Here is a 17,768-nt window from a genome sequence, read left to right as displayed (position 1 = left end):
ATGAGTAGGCTCGGTATAGTTGAGCTTATTGTATGGTTGGATAACGAGTAAAGTATAAAGAGTTCATGTCTCTAAAAGAATTCTGTAAGTATTAATGTCTCTAACTTTTCTATACAGTCTTGGATTGCTTTGGAAACGTTCGTAAAGGTTCTGTGGTAAAAGTGTCCATAACTTTCTCATACTAAACCGGATTGACTCGAAACGTGTTTATGATCCTTAAGTGTCGATTTGCGTACCTACCTATCGAGTCTTGATTTATATGCATATAGTTTCTCACTACTCTACTCGTGCATGCCTCAATATGTCTCTCACCCAGTCCCGGGCCGGGTATGTTATCGTGCGCACTCCACTGCATTGTTCACCGAGTTCCTCATTAGAGGGCCGGGTACGGTATATGTATATGATGACATGATGAGATGATGATATGTTACGGCGGCCAGGAGGGCATATGATGATTTGATTCACCGAGTCCCTCACTAGAGGGCCGGGTACGGTATGTATATATGTATATGCATGATGATATGATAGCATGCTGACATGATGACATGACTTCATTCACCGAGTCCCTCACTAGAGGGCCGGGTACGGTATATATATATATGATATATGATGTTGACATGCATGTCTTTACTCACCGAGTCCCTCAGTAGAGAGCCGGGTACGGTATATGTATACATATATTCATGATGGCGTAATGACATGATTTTATTCACCGAGTCCCATAATGGACCGGGTACGGTATGTGGTATTAGTATGTTTGATTCTATTTCGTACTGCACAGGTACAGCGGCTTCTTTATTATCATACTTGTCTCCTGGATTCTCTATTTCAGTTATGATCTCTTCAGTTGCATTTCATGCCTTACATACTCAATATATATTCCGTACTGACCCCCTCTTCTTCGGGGGCTGCGTTTCATGCCCGCAGGTAGAGACGCTCGTTGCGGTGATCTCCCAGCTTAGGACATCTACTCTGCTACTTTGAAGTGCTCCCTTGTTCCGGAGCCCCTACTTTTGGTACAGATCCTTCTATTGTATATATATGTATATGTATATGTCTAATTAGGGTACGGCGGGGCCCTGTCCCGTCATATGATTTTGTTGTCTTTGTTAGAGGCCTGTAGACATGTATGTGGGTCATGGGTCGTTATTGTTCAGATATGTCTGTGTGATTTGCTGTCTTATGCAGTCCCCTTTACCGTGACAGCCTTAACGGCTTGTATGTATGTATACGTATGTATATGTTTTGGGCGATGTATTTTACGACAGCCTTGCCGGCTTCTATGTGATACATTTGTTATATGTGACCGCTTAAGACGACATCTGACATTTGTATCTGTATAAGTCAGTGTACGCCGAATATGGATAAGCTATTCGTACGCCGATTTTGGTAAGTGAGTGTGTACGGGTGTCCAGCTCGGGCACTAGTTACGGCCCACGGGGTTAGGTCGCAACACGTGGAATTTTATACGGACCGTATAATGGTCCGTATAACCCAACAACAACAATGTTTTCCATGGTAGTGAACCACGGACACTTATACGGACCGTATAATGTTATACGAACCGTATAAGTCCTGACGGGCTGAGTATTTCCAAGTATTTAAATGTGATCCCACCTCATTATGTTCATTCTCCTCACTTCCTCACTTCTCTCCAAGCTTCTAGAATATTCCATACACATCTTCAACATAAAATTCAAGGGAAACCAAAGATCAAACACCAATATTCAAGGGAAATCAAGCATATTGAAGCTTGCTAGGGTTATGGAATGCAGAAATCCTTTGGAAGCTAAAGCTAGGGTTTTCTTCAAGTGAGGCATTCAAAACCCATTCCTACGCATTCAAAGGTGAGTTTTATGATTATTTTATGTTGTTTAAGGTATTGAAAAGTTGAAACACTTAGATTATGGAAGAAGATGGAAAATGGGTTACAAAATATGAGATTAGTGAAAATTGTGAATAGTAGATTAATAAGAATCATCATTCTTGATACGTTGTGATTGTAATTACGTTATGAACGATGTTAGGAGCATGAGAGAAACACTAGATGAGAAAGAATGTAACGTTGTATTATGATTATGACTATGGATGACCTTGAGAGGAAATTGTGGGGATCATATAATGATGAATTTGGCTAAAGTCATTGATAATGATATTATGAATGTTATTATTGACGTTTGGGAGTTGATATATGATAGTGAGAAAGTAGTATAAACAAAGGAGATGCTGCCCAATTTTCTTTAGCTTTAGTAAGCACGTTTAAGTAATCGATTAGCTAATGTTAATGCGAATTCTCTTGAAGGTAAAAGCGTGGGCATTGAAGGAGAACAAGCAAGCGATAGATTAGTTAAACGAAAAAGGTATGTAAGGCTAGTCCCTTCTTTCTAAGGCATGAATCTTATGATATGATATTTCCTCCTTCTTCATGACTTTCCTACGTCTAAAAATTATGAGTCAATTCTAGTAAAAAGCGTCACAAGAGATAAGATAAGAGATATGTTATGCGTATGATAATGATGATGATGAGTCTAAGTCTAAAGAGTCTAAGGCCATGATGCTATGTTTGTACAAGCTAATGATTCTTATTATGATCCATTGATGTTGTTCATCGTATACACTCACCTTATATGCCAATTCTTTCAAGGTGAGGCAGAATGCTTATGAATGCTCCATAACGGGATCGGGGGTTCACGACCCTATGTCACCCCGATAGAGTATAGATGTCTTAAGTTCCAGTCATGCATTATGATAATAGTATGATGAGAATATGATAAGTCTATGAGATGTACATGATGATATCACACCGCGCCTACATGGTCGGGCACACGCCGCTAAAGCGGGCAGCGTATACACCATGTCTAGATGGCATGGGCAGACACCACTAGTGGGCGGCATGAGATGGTACCCCGGAAGCGGGAGGCCTGGACACAATCTAATGATTATCACACCGTACCTATATGGTCGGGCAGCTTATACATGTATGTATGCATGATATGATGATGACTATGAAGTAAGTTAGCATGCATTATTTCAGTTGTAAGTGACAGACGGTTACAGATCACTCTTTATTCGATGTCTCTGTATTTCATTGATATATCATTATTGTTTATGCCTTACATACTCAATACAATGTTCGTACTGACGTCCGTTTTCTTTGGACGCTGTGTTCATGCCCACAGGTAGACAGGGAGGTGATCTTGATCCAGACTCGTAGGAGCTATGAGCAGATCTACAGGAGCACTCCATTATTCTAAAGGTGCTATTAGTTTGATTCTTTTGTGTATATTTATATTTATGTATTTTGGACACGACACGGTCTTATCCCGTTCCTATGTCTAGCACTCTAGTAGAGGCTCGTAGATATGCAGGTGTGGGTTATATGGTCTCACGAAATTGCTATTGTACATATATATATATATATATATATATATATATATATATTATCATTTTGATAGCCGAAAGGCTTATGCATATAAAAGTATTTATGTTTCCAAATGAAAAATGATTTTCTTATTATATGAGTATGATGAGTCGTAGAATGAGTGGTGCTCGGTGGTTAGCCACGGGTACCCGTCACGGCCCCTAGTCGGGTCGTGACAAAAGTGTTATCAGTGTAGTTCAATCCTAGGAAGTGTCTACGAGCCGTGTCTAGTAGAGTCTTGTTTATGGTGTGTTGCGCGCCACGCTAATAAACAAGAGGCTACAGGGCATTTAGGAAAAATGACCATCTTTCATCTTAAGAGATCGTGCGATAGAGCTGTATTATAAGATTTTCTCCTCCTTAATAGTGTGCTATGATTTCAAAAATGCCGCCAAAGGTAAAAGCTACAGCAGCCCAGAAAGGCAAGAGTACGATGAAAAAACGGATAGAAAGACAACCGCCAATGAATGTAGAAGAGAGTGAATCACATAATGAGGCCCCATCTAATACTTCCTCCACCCCGTCTAATGTAGAAGAACAAGGAGGAGCTTCAGCTCCAGTTCCTCCACCGGTTGCTTCGGGTCAACAAGTGACCGAGGCTATCCACCTATTGACACAGTTGGTTTCCGCCCAGGCACAGCGGCAGAATGTGGGTTCAAGTTATAGGGCAGCTAGTACCAGAGCCCATGACTTTATGAGTTTGAATCCTCCAGAGTTCCTCGGGTCAAAGCCGGATGAAGACCCGCAAGGTTTTATTGATGAGATGCTGAGAACATTGAGGATTATTCATGCCTCCGAAACTGAATTTGTGGAGTTGGCATCTTATAGACTCCGAGATGTGGCGGTATTATGGTACAATAATTGGCTATTTTCAAGAAAAGAGGATGCACCTCCTCCCGTGTGGCAAGAATTTGTAGATGCTTTCATCCGCCACTATTTGCCACTCGAGGTCCGCCGAGCTAGAGCGGATAGGTACTTGATATGATTATTGCTTTGATTTTCCAAAAATAGATTCTGAAACGTTCAAAAAGGTTTCTGTAGTAAAATGTCCCTAACTTTCGTATACTAACTCGGATTGCCTCGAAACGTGTTTATGATCTTTCACGTGTCGTTTGTGTACTTATTCATCGAGTCTTAAAGTTGTTTTATGTGCATATAGTTTCTCACGACTCTGCTCATGCATGCCTTAATGTATCCTCCACTGAGTCCCGAGCCAGGACATGTTCTCGTGCGTACTCCACTGCACTGTTCACCGAGTCCCTCTCAATTGCGGGCCGAGACACGTTATATGTATATGTATATGATGATATGATGATACGGGGATGGCGGCCAGGTTGGCATATGATGACTTCATTCACCGAGACCCACAATAGAGGGTCGGGGCACGTTATATGCATATAAGATATATGATGTTGACATGCATGATTTTATCCATCGAGTCCCTCACTCGAGGGCCGGGACACGTTACGCATATATGATACATGATGTGGACATGTATGATTTTATCCACCGAGTCCCTCACTGGAGGGCCGGGACACGTTATATGTATACATGATATATGATGTCGATATGCATAATTTTCATTCAAAAAGGCAAGTGTATTGATGTTTTAAAAGTCATGTTTGTTCTGGTAAATCTCTGTCTCAGCTATGATCCTCTTTACTACATTCATGCCTTATATACTGAGTACATACTTCGTACTGACCCCCTTTCTTCGGGGGCTGCGTTTCATGCCACGCAGGTACACCCAGATAAGTAACGACATTGCTAGAAGATGCTTCAGCTGGATTAGCGAGCTCCACTTCCTTTCGAAGTGTTGCCGAGTCAGAGTACAAATGTTATGATTTCTGATTAATATTAGAGACTTTGCAGACAGAGTCGTGGGTATAGAATGTCAGTCTTGTAAGCGGCTTCACCAGCCGATGTGTCTTTATATATTATGTTACAGATTCCATATGGTTACAGATTTTGTTTGATTTGAGAATGATAAAAAGAAAGTTTCTGAAAGCTTTACTATGTATTTCATTCTTATTTGATTTAAAAGTCCAAAAAGATTATGTGTGTACTAAGGATCAGAGGGTTCGCTCGGCCCTAAGTAAGGGTCGGGTGCCCATCACACCCTAGCGAGATTAGGGTGTGACACTTATATGACTGATCGGGTGCATCGATATGTGATGGGGTTGGATGATTATGTGATTGATAACTGCATGGCAGTGGCTTCCCAGCCAGGGATGGACATCGCTCGGGTACAAGAGTATGAGCAGGGAATGGAGGATCGACGCGGAGGGTGCCAGCCCGATAGAGATCGTGACAGGGGCCAGCCCAAGAGGGATAGATCAGCTGGTTATTTTGGGGAGTTTCGAGGCGGGCAGCCTCAACAGCATACTAGACATCCTTCTCAGCCAGCACGGAGTGCACCCCCACAGTCTACTGGTGAGGGAATTGATAATATAGGATATTCAGGAGCTGGTCAAAGCTCCAGGGCTTCGGGTTCGCAATCGAGCAGGGGGTTCAGCCAGACGAGGTCATCCATGCCTCAGTGCCCTCGGTGCGGCAGGCGCCATCCGGGGGAATGTCGTCTTGCTACCGGCGCTTGTTTTGCTTGTGGTCGTCAAGGCCATATCATGAGGGAGTGTCCGTTTGGGGGTAGTCCAGGTGGTCCAGCCCAGCCCAGTGGGTCAGTTGCGGGTTCATCCTCCTCTTCCGTAGCTATGCGCCCTACAGGACAGGGTATGCCTGTCACGACCCAGCTCCGTGGGCCGCGACTGGTACCCTATTTGGACACCCCAAACAGACTTACATACTAACCCGTCATATTCTAAGTTAACTCAGATTTCATATTAATCATCTTAAACAGATTGGAAGCCACTATTATCTAAAGCGGTCGCAGGTGCAAAAAATATCATATCAAAGTCAGAAGGGGCGGCGGAATACACATCGCCGAATATATGCACATATACAAACATGTGGGCCACCATGGCCGCTATAACAGACAGGACCGCATTAAGACGCAAATCATAAACAGAACGAACACACACACGACCCATTACCTACATATATGACTATAGGCCTCTACAAACCAAAACGGAAACATATGACGGGACAGGGCCCCGCCGTACCCCAAATAGCCAAATATACATAAACATATACATGACAATGATATATACCAAAATATGGGCTCCGAATAAAAAGGAGCACTCTGTACTGGCAGAAGGTGTGGCCTACTCTGGCGGATCACGAGTCTCTGTACCTGCAGGCATGAAACGCAGCCCCCGAAGAAAGGAGGTCAGTACCAAATAAAAATCATGCATAAGGCTCAGGAACGTGGTCACCACTCCGACGCTGGTGCCACAACACAGCATACTCCAGAAGGTTTCAAATCTCCGTACAAACCCCGAACATAACATATCATCAAAACATATCATAAGCCATATCACAGCATAACTCCATAAACGGTACCCGGCCCTATGGCGAGGTCTCGGGAACCGTAACACATCATACTGCCGAATATGTCATAATACGCACGATCACAAAACCGGCCCGGGATCCGGCGAACGATATCATAATAACGTGAACGAGCGGAGTAGTGAGAAACTAATGCAATTCACATATAAAAACATTTGTGAAGACTTGATATAATCATATGACAACAAATTAGGCAAACTAGTTTGAACAACTGATCAATAGGGGGTCTGTCTCACAAAAGTACTTCTGAAATCGTGTTTATAGTTCAAGATGTAAATCAGAATATAATGGAACAATCAAGACATTATTCTTTAGTAGGTAAAATCATAAGCAAAAGTCTCTTTCTGATATCATACAAAGATAAGTCGAATAGGACAAACGAAGGAGTCTTGGGGTTAGTGGGCCCACCTCGGGTCAAGTCGAGGTGGCGTACGAAATTTACAAGCATTAGACCCTATGGAGTCATCCATGAAAGTTTCAGGGCGATTCGATTACGTTTGTGAAAGTTACGAATGTTTGGACATTTCTTCCAACAAAATGTAAGGTTCTAATTCAATTTCACTGAATGAAATAGTACTAAAAGTAAACTCAGATTTCGATGAACAGAATATTCCTCGAGGCTCTAATCCAAACCTAGTACACCTAGGACATGCCAAAAGAAGGAAAGGTAGGGCTTTACATACCTTATTCGCGTCTTACGCTCGTCCGAGCTCAACTCCCGTTTCCACCAAAATCTACAATTGGTCATAATTACCAAATGTGAATTACAAGCTTTTAAGAATTCAAACTTAAATCCATATTTGTCTACCGAAATTTCGGCAGCATTTCCCTTATAAATTCAACATCCCCGAGATTTAACTCGGCTATAATATCAACAACAACCCCCAAAACAATACCAACAACATCAAGAACCACAACAAAACACATTCTTACATAATTATTCTTACTTTCTACATAATGCAACACTTTCATTCCAACTTCACATTATCAAACTAATATCAACATTTTCCATATTCATTAACTAATTCAAGATTATTCAAACATAATTCAATAGCATTCCAAAAAATATTCAAAGATTCAAGCAATCCCGCCAACTCCATATTCCATCTGAAACTTCTACAAATACAACGAAACTACCAAATTGCATTGTCTTCTTCCAAGCTCATTAATGGCAACAATAATTCACACTTTAGAATTCTATTTCCATAATTACCTAAAATATTTATTAAAAACACATAATTCCCCATAACAAGCTACAACCAATTTCAATGCCGACTCGATTCATTAAACCCTTATTTACATCACAAACGCCACAACGACACAACTAACAAACTAAATGGAATTCAACTCATATCTCCCCCTCACCACCATGGCTCACGGCCATGTACACACTTCACACACACACACGCCATGCACCCACACACCTCAATTCCATAATTTTCATGCAACTCTAATCACTACAACATATACACTTCTTCCATAACATAAAAGAATAGAATTCTTACCTTTTTCTTCAAACTTCCACTTTCCGCAAACAGAGTTTTCTCGCTTAACTAATTATACCATGTCGGAGAGCGTCTTGAACTTAATAAGAATCCAAGAAGAAGGAGATTTTTGGATGAAAGTTGAAAGACTTGGAAATTTGTTTTTTTCTCTTAGGGGTTCGGCCGAATGTCCCCTTAAGCTCTCACTCTCTCTTTTGTTTTTGATCCTTGTATCTTGAATGTTCTAGTGATATAAATATATAATGAAGCCTCTTAATTAATTAGTCACATGGAATTAATTTTCCATGGGCTTGGGCTTGGCCATGGCCGGCCACCCCTATTGATTTGGGCCTCAATTTCTCTTTTATTTTTTTTGAGCCCAATTCATTAAGATCTTATTTTTGTAGTTCACGGAACTAATTTCTTAAATTCTAATTTTGCCCTTGGCCTTCCTCCGTATTTCCGCAGCAATATTTTTCATGAATAACACACATATATGAAATAAAATAAAATATAGCCCTCATTTCCTACAAAGCAAGATTATTCCAATTTTTCCAAAAACGCAAAAATGCGGGATATAACAATGCCGACACCAGCAGGCCGCGGTAGGGGTCGTGGCGGAGCTCCCAGTTCTAGCGGTCCTTTGAACCACATATATACCTTGGCTAGCCGACAGGACCAGGAGGCGTCGCCAAACGCGGTTACAGGTATATTATTAATCTACTCCCAGGATGTATATGCTTTGATAGGTCCAGGTTCTACTTTATCATACATCCCCCCCCCCCCCCGGTTGCTAGTAGAATTGGGATAAGACCCGAATCGATAGAACCATTCGAGGTAGCCATTCATATAAATGAAAAGTGAATATTGAGGATTTAAAAGGCTAACACGGTAATTGTATAGTTAGAAGAGTAAAAGACCCTCTCTAGATCGGAGGGAGACGCGTTACGAGAATATTTTGGAAGTTGTTAAGACACCGACTTGCTCCAGATTACGTGATAAAGGTCGTGTGGTGAAGTGGATGCAATCATACCAGCATTTACGCACCGAATTTCACCAGAGTTTTGAGGTTAAGCGTGCTAGGGCGAGAGAAATTTTAGCATGGGTGACCCCCTGGGAAGTGCACTGAATGTTCCATAAATGTAGATATAAGAAACAAATGGGGAACTAGGGTAACCTAGAGGAAACTAGAGTATGCGGAGTAGTTAGAAACCTTGAAGAGGTCGCGTAGGATGAGGCGGACTAGACCGGTGAAGAGGAAGAAAGCGCATCACAGCTCTGGAATAGGGTGTGTAGAGCCTCTAAGAGAGAGACGACGGGTAAAGCATGAAACTATTTGAGTAGAAATTTGAAGGATAGGTCTGTAAAAGGATTAGAGTGTGGTAGTATGGGACAAAAAGAGGAATAGATCCAAGAAAGGTTAAGGGTGAAAATAGGAAGAGCATATGGGAGTACGAAGGATACTTCGACAAATTGGCGATAGGAAACTGACTACTCACCAAGGGAAGGACAAGGATAATGAGTTGACGCAGTTGATTAGAAAACCCATGACATGGAATGAGGATTCATGTGAAGACCGGGAGGTTCGACTATAAAGAAAATAGGATGAAAGATACGGAATGGGAATGAAGGAAAGGACAACTTGGCCGAGCGTACTATTCAGACGCTAGAGGATATGCTACGGGCTTGTGCTATTGACTTCAAGGGTAGCTGGGATGATCATTTGCCACTTATTGAGTTTGCTCATAATAACAGCTACCATTCTAGCATCCAGATGGCACCGTATGAGTCTCTGTATGGCAGGAAATGCAGGTCACCAAGTGGCTGGTTAGATGTTGGTGAAATTAAGTTAATTGGCCCAAATATGATTCAGCAAGCAGTCGGCAAGGTGAAACTTATTCGGGGAAGGAGTATGACAAGATAGGTTACAAGTGAATGTTAGTACGGAGGGGATATGTGAGGTGAAACGAGCCAGGAGAAGGAAAGTCCATGACTAAGATTGAATATACGGTACACAAGTTGTACAAGGGTAGTTATGTTACCTATGAATATTTATACGTTAGGGCCAAGACCAAGCGAATACTTAATGAGAAGTGTTTGGATTTAATGATAACAATACGGTTGTAACATTCTGGGTGCATTAAGGGAAAATGTAAATATGGTTTAAGCTAAATTACCGAGACAGAGCTAATATTGAGGACAAACGGGACGTGGCTATGGTGGAACCAAAGATCTATTCCGATACCGATTGTAAGGTAAGGGAGGGGCGAAGACAAGGTAAAATATAAGGATTAGTGAAGCCACGCTAAGGTATTTCTTGGGCTAAAGTTGAGCACCTGCGCAGATTCTTGTAAAGATTGTAACATAATGTGTGACAGAAAGGTTGAGAGCTAGACCTGAGCAGAGGGACACTAGAAGAGGTTAAATTAAAGATGAAGAAATGACATGAGATAATGTGCCTAGGATGTTACAAGTTGCGAAAAAGGGAATTATAAGATGATTTAAGCAAGGTGATCGGACCTAGCGGGCTACTAAAAGGAGATGAGTATATGCGCCAAACTCTTTCAGGACGATATCAGCTGATGATAGCTAAAACAGGGGACGGTTATTACCAACTCAGAGTCGGCAGAAATCATATGTAGATAATCAACGTCGACACTTAGAATTCCAGATTAATGAGTGCGTATGCTTGAAGAAATCACCCATGAAAGGTGTAATGAGATTCGACAAGAAGGAGAAATTTAACCCGAGATATATTGGGCCTTATTACATTATTCGTAAGGTAAGAAGGTTGCGTACTAAAGACGTGGTTTTTGTTAAGATACTGTGGCGGAATAATAATAGGGAAGAGATGACCTGGGAAGCTGGGGAGGAGATGAAGAAGAAGTACCCCCACTTATTTCCTATGCTTAACATGGAGTAGTTGTTGGGGCAAGTAAACCATTCATTCTTGCAAGGAGCAACCTTAGCCAAGTAAGAAGATAAGTGGAAAAGGTAAGGTTTAATCTTCTTTTCATATGTTATGGATGGTTTGTATATGTTGTAGAGTGTAGAAGTGGATGCAATTCGCGAAAATATGTGTGTTGGGTTGTAGCCGTGTGGGTGGTTGTTTTGTGTAGAAGTGATGAACTAATTTTACTTAGTATTTTTTTTTTGGTTGTTGTTGTTGTTACTCAGTGTATTGATGTTTTTAATAGTCATACTTGTTTCTGGTAAATCTCCGTTTTAGTTATGATCCTCTTTATTGTATTTCATGCCTTACATACTCAGTACACATTCCGTACTGACCCCTTCTTCTTCGGGGGCTGCGTTTCATGCCCGCAGGTACAGATGCTCACGTGGGTGACCCGCCAGCTTAGGACATCTATCCTGCTACTTTGGAGTGCTCCCTTGTTCCGGAGCCCATACTTTTGGTACAGATCCTTCTATTGTCCATATATATATGACTGTTTCAGCGTACGGCGGGGCCCTGTCCCGCCATATGATGCTGTTGTTACTCTTAGAGGCCTGTAGACATGTATGTGGGTCATGGGTTGTACTTATTCGGTATGTTAGTATGGTTGACGTTTGGCATTTCCCTATACTATGATAACCTGACCGGTTCGTATGCGATATTATAAGTAACGATTTTAATGCTATATTGTCCTGTGTGTAGGAAAGTCCTTTATATGCTAAACGCAAGTAGACTTTGGGTCAGTAAATACGTACGAGTGTCCATCTCGGGCACTAGTCACGTTCTACGGGGTTGGATCGTGACAAAAGTGGTATCAGAGCGGTCTATCCTCGGAATGTCTACAGGCCGTGTCTAGTAGAGTCTTGTTTATCGGTGTGTGGTGCACCACATCTATAAACAGGAAGCTATAGGACATTTAGGATGTTACTTTTCCTTCGATCTTAGATCGTGCGATAGAGCTGTATTTTTAGGATGGTTCCTCTCTAACGAATTGCTATGTTTAGAGTGATGCCTCTGAAGAAAGCGACCGCTACCCAGAAGGGCAAATCAATAGCGTGGGATACTAGCCAGACTAGGAGAGTTACCAGAGCCCGTGCCCAGATCATGCCCGAGGCTGTGCTCTAGTCCGCGAGTTCTGCGACAGCGTCACTTCCAGAGGAGCCTCGAGCAGCGACAGCTCCAGGTCAGGGGGCGGCTCCACCGCCAGTTCCTAAGGTCCCCGTACCTGAGCCTCCAGCTCCTCAGCCAGGGGCGGAGGACAGAGCTATGAGAGATGCAGTACAGTTGCTGACTAGATTAGTAGCGGGGCAGGCTCGCAGGTCTGGGCCAGGGGTGATTATGTGGATAGACATGACAGCTTAAGGGTGCGTGACTTCTTGACTTGTAATCCTCCAGAGTTCTACGGGTCAAAACCTGAGGAGGATCCCCAGGAGTTTATTCGACAGATGCAGCGCACGCTGAGGCTGATCAAGGCCTCTGAGACTGAGTCTGTCGAGATGGCTTCATATAGGCTGCGTGATGTGGCTGTTAATTGGTATGAGTCCTGGGAGTTGTTTAGGGGCGAGGGTGCTCCCCCTGCGGTGTGGGCTGAATTCACAGAGGCCTTTCTCGGGGATGGCGGCCAGGTTGGCATATGATGACTTCATTCACCGAGACCCGTAATAAAGGGCCAGGGCACGTTATATGCATATAAGATATATGATGTTGACATGCATGATTTTATCCACCGAGTCCCTTACTCGAGGGCCGGGACACGTTACGCATATATGATACATGATGTGGACATGTATGATTTTATCAACCGAGTCCCTCACTGGAGGGCCGGGACACGTTATATGTATACATGATATATGATGTGGATATGCATAATTTTCATTCAAAAAGGCAAGTGTATTGATGTTTTAAAAGTCATGTTTGTTCTGGTAAATCTCTGTCTCAGCTATGATCCTCTTTACTACATTCATGCCTTATATACTTAGTACATACTTCGTACTGACCCCCTTTCTTCGGGGGCTGCGTTTCATGCCACGCAGGTACACCCAGATGAGTAAAGACATTACTAGAAGATGCTTCAGCTGGATTGGCGAGCTCCACTTCCTTTCGGAGTGTTGCCGAGTCAGAGTACATATGTTATGATTTCTGATTAATGTTAGAGACTTTGCAGACAGAGTCGTGGGTATAGATTGTCAGTCCTGTAAGCGGCTTCACCAGCCGATGTGTCTTTATATATTATGTTACAGATTCCATATGGTTACAGATTTTGTTTGATTTGAGAACGATAAAAAGAAAGTTTCTGAAAGCTTTACTATGTATTTCATTCTTATTTGATTTAAAAGTCCAAAAAGATTATGTGTGTACTAAGGATCAGAGGGTTCGCTCGGCCCTAAGTAAGGGTCGGGTGCCCATCACACCCTAGCTAGATTAGGGTGTGAGAAAGTGGTATCAGAGCAGGTTGCCCTAGGGGTTGTCTGCAAAGTCGTGTCCAGTAGAGTCCTGTTTATGGGTGTGAAGCCGGCCATATTTATAAACAGGAGGCTGCAGGGCATCTAGGGATTGTTGACCTTCTTTCTGTCTTAGATCGTGCGATAGAGCCAAGTCATAGGAAATGAGATTCCTTATATAAGCCTTACATACGACGGAAGAAGGCGAGCGATGATATGGAAGGTCATAGAGGTAAGCCTTGATATATTTGTCCTGTTACCTGAAACTGGAAGCTCTGGATGGCTGGAATGTGTCGTATATATATATGTATGCCCTGTGAGGCGTTGTTGGTGTTTGCTGCGTGCAGATTTTGAATAGTAAGGATTGCTAAGGAGATCCTGCCAGAATTGTTCAAAAATTCAGATCATTTAACTAGGTACATCTAATAGAAGGAAGCAAGGGAAGGAGATATCGTAAACAAACAATAAATGGGATGCATTGTTTCAGAGGAGCTACGGATTTGGGCATGGCGTGAAAAATGATTGTGAGAAAGACGATTAGCAGTCCGAAGGATTAAAAGGATAACCTCCGAGGTTTAGTAAGAGCAAGGTCTGTTGGAGGATTCAGAGAAAATTGACAATTAGTTTTGCTGTAAATTATTATGTAAGGATGGTGAGTGGAAATCCAAACAGGCTGATACTCGAGTACTTACAAGTAACGGCAACGAAGGTATATTTGTTACCATCGAGAATCTGGGAATCTAGGACGAAAGGTAGTTATACACGAAAGTGAAAGGTGAATATTGAGGATTGAAAAGGGTAAAATAGTAATTGTAAAGGGAAGGACGTGTTACGAAAATGTCTCGGAATCTGTAAGACTTCGACTTGCTCCAGGTCTTGTGATGAGGCGGATGCAATCATATCAGCGCTAATGTACCGGATTTCATCGAAGTTTCAAGGTTAAGCATGCTAGGGTGAGAGAAATTTTAGGATGGGTGACCCCCTAGGAAGTGCACTAAAAGTTCTGCAAAAGTAGAAATAAAAGAAAAATGAGAAACTAAAGTAGCCTAAGGGAAATCAGAGTATACGGGATGGTTGGAGACCATAAGAGGTCGCGTAGGACGAGGCAGACTAGATTGGTGGAGAGACAGAAAGTGCATCACAGCTTTGGAATTAGGATAGGCTTGAATAGCGTTTGGAAGTATTTTGTGGGCTAGTTGATGGTAATTATATATATATATATATATATATATATATATATATATATATATGAATGCGTACGATATCCCACATGTGATTGTATCGGTGGGCATGTGTGTGTCCCAGCAACCGGTGCTACGGTATGGAAGGCACCAATCGAGAAAGGGTACCGACGTTCAAGTGACAACAAAAATAAATGGTACAAGTGTTACAAGGTAAGCTGCTATTATTTTTACTACAGGTTAGGATTGGAAAGTTCTAATGCGGCGATAATTGGAAAAGAAAGAGAGTGAGTAAATGGAAGGCAAGGAGATCAAAGTGTCGAAAAAAGGGTTAAAAGTAAGAAACATGAGTGAGTGAAGCCTCAAGAGAAACTACAAACAAAACACGAGACTACTTGGGTAAAAATTCAAAGGTAGGTACGTGAAAAGGATAAAGTGTGGTAATATGGGACAAAAGAGGAATGTGTGGAATTCGAGAACCAATTTCAATAAGTGGGACTGAAGGAATAGTGATTACGACAAGGAACGTGAAGTAAGAGAAAGAATGTTTAGGCTGTGCGATGATGTTAAGAGGTTCCCAGCCTGTGAGAGGTATATAAAGAGACAAGCGTAGGGTAAGATTAACACGGATGCCTCGGACATGGAGGAGCTTTCCAAAAGGGTAACTTAAGAATAGAACAGATTTGCGCGTTCAAAGAAATATTTTACGAACTTCAGAGCCGATGCCACAAATGGCAAAAGAAGAAAAGTGTTCGAGGAGGAAGAAACCCAAGGAGGGTTAAGGATGAAAGTGGAAAACGTATACTAACGGGTTGGTTGAAGGAAGAGGAGAGCATTTAGGTGTAGGGCAAGTGGAAATCTCTAACCATAGGAGTAAGAAGGATACCTTAACGAGTTAGCGATAGGAACCCGATTACGCACCAACGAGAATTCATATGAGGTCTGAAAGATTTGATCTTAGAGGAAATGGGATGAAGTGCAAGAAACGTGCACGGGAGACCGCCCGGTCATAACATCGTAAATATAGTTAAATGTTCGATGAGCGAGGATAGTGAGGGTGTAAACTGTAAGGATTCTGTGCTGCGAGCAAAAGTAGCGGGACGCTTGAAAAATATGGACGCATAGCTGCAACGCAAACGCGTAGTTAAGAGGAATTACGAGCAACTGAGCTAAATGGGTGAAAGGGACTAATAGTGGATAGGAAGATATGGGAATATTGACAAAAATGATGATATCGGCGCAAAATGAAAGAAAAACTTATGGTAAGAAGTTCCGATATGTTATGCACAGAGTTGGAAAGAAGAACGAGGAATAAGGTAATTATCGTAGACGAAGGTATTCGAAGACTGTTGGCATATGAGGAGCCCCTTAAAAAGGGGGGGGGGGGGAGAACATATTATATTGGACTTAGAAGGAATCACAATATTGTCAGACTCCAGAGGGGGAAAAATTTATTAGCTCGGGGCCAGAGTTCAGAGCATATTGGCATATCAGAAGGATACCTGAAAGAAGTAGAAACGAATTGACAATAAGTGTACTATAAGGCAGACATGAGGATAAAGAGGTAGCCTATTGTTATATCCCATATTTTCATATATTGGGACGTTTTAAACTAAACGTGACAAGTTAAAGACAAGACTATTTTAAGATACGGAGTAGAGATTTTAACTTCCAGTTTCGTTTCAAGTCATAATTCAACTACAATTTCGTTTGGCATTGATATATTAATGAAAAGTGGGATTAAACTAACCATTAGTGGGATTGGGAACCAAATAAAATCTGCCCATATTGTTTTCCATGTGTAGCCTAGATTAGTGCCATGGTCAAAGGTTATTGACCCAAGATTAGTGTGGTACACATGTCCAAGTCTTGTAGGGAATACACATAATGAAAAATCAGATTTACTCCACAACTCACTACACCATTTCAACACTTACAAGTTAAGAACACATAGAGAGAGAAAAGGAAACTCTTGACCTAGAGTTAGTCGAAAGTGAGGTCCAAATTTGTTCCAAAAAAATCAGTTTTCTTCCTCAAATCAACTCCTCATTTAGTGTACAAGAATATGTAGTAGTTGTTGAAACGAAACCAAGAAGTGAAGCACCTCAATAGTGTTGAAAATTCATCCAAAGTGAAGAACAAGATTGTAAGGTAAGAATGCTTATTGTTCTTGTGTTTCATGACGATTTGAATGTATAGTTCATGCATGATTGTTGTTGGATTGTTGTTGTAGTTGAAGTAGAGAGTTAGCCATGAGTATTGGTGAAGTCATGGTTGATTTCATTTTGATTGTATTGTTGATTAATTGAATATGTATCAACATAAGTAAATGAACAAAGGTTGTAGAAGTTTGTTTGTGATGTGGCATGTTGGATATTGGACTGTTTTTCTAAAAATTAAAGTGATCCATGGGTTGAAGACTCTAATGAAATCATGTCTAATCTTCTTGTACATGTATTGGAAATGGATTGAATGTGTTGTAGTTTGGATAAAAGGATGAAAATCATGAAGTTGTTGGACTAGTGTTAAAGCCGTGTAAAGGGACTGTTTTAGGGGAGATTATGGACTGTTTTGGGCCACATTTTGATTGTTGTTGTTATGGACATTGTGGTGTATTGTATGCATGTTAAATATGTGAATTAAGGTGCTAAAGAAATTAATTATGTTGAAGCATACAAGCAGTCCAAAACAGTGGACTGTTTTAGTGCTAGAGGTGAAATTGTATGTGTTGAGTGTTGATTCTTGTTATGAACGTTTAGTGGAAGTGAAGCATAATGATTCACGTTGAAATTGATATGAATTGTGGGCTGTTGTAAGAATGGA

Source organism: Lycium barbarum, chromosome 4 (genome assembly GCF_019175385.1).
Source record: "Lycium barbarum isolate Lr01 chromosome 4, ASM1917538v2, whole genome shotgun sequence".
Classification (NCBI taxonomy): Eukaryota; Viridiplantae; Streptophyta; class Magnoliopsida; order Solanales; family Solanaceae; genus Lycium; species Lycium barbarum.
Note: the sequence above shows the minus strand (reverse complement) of the source record.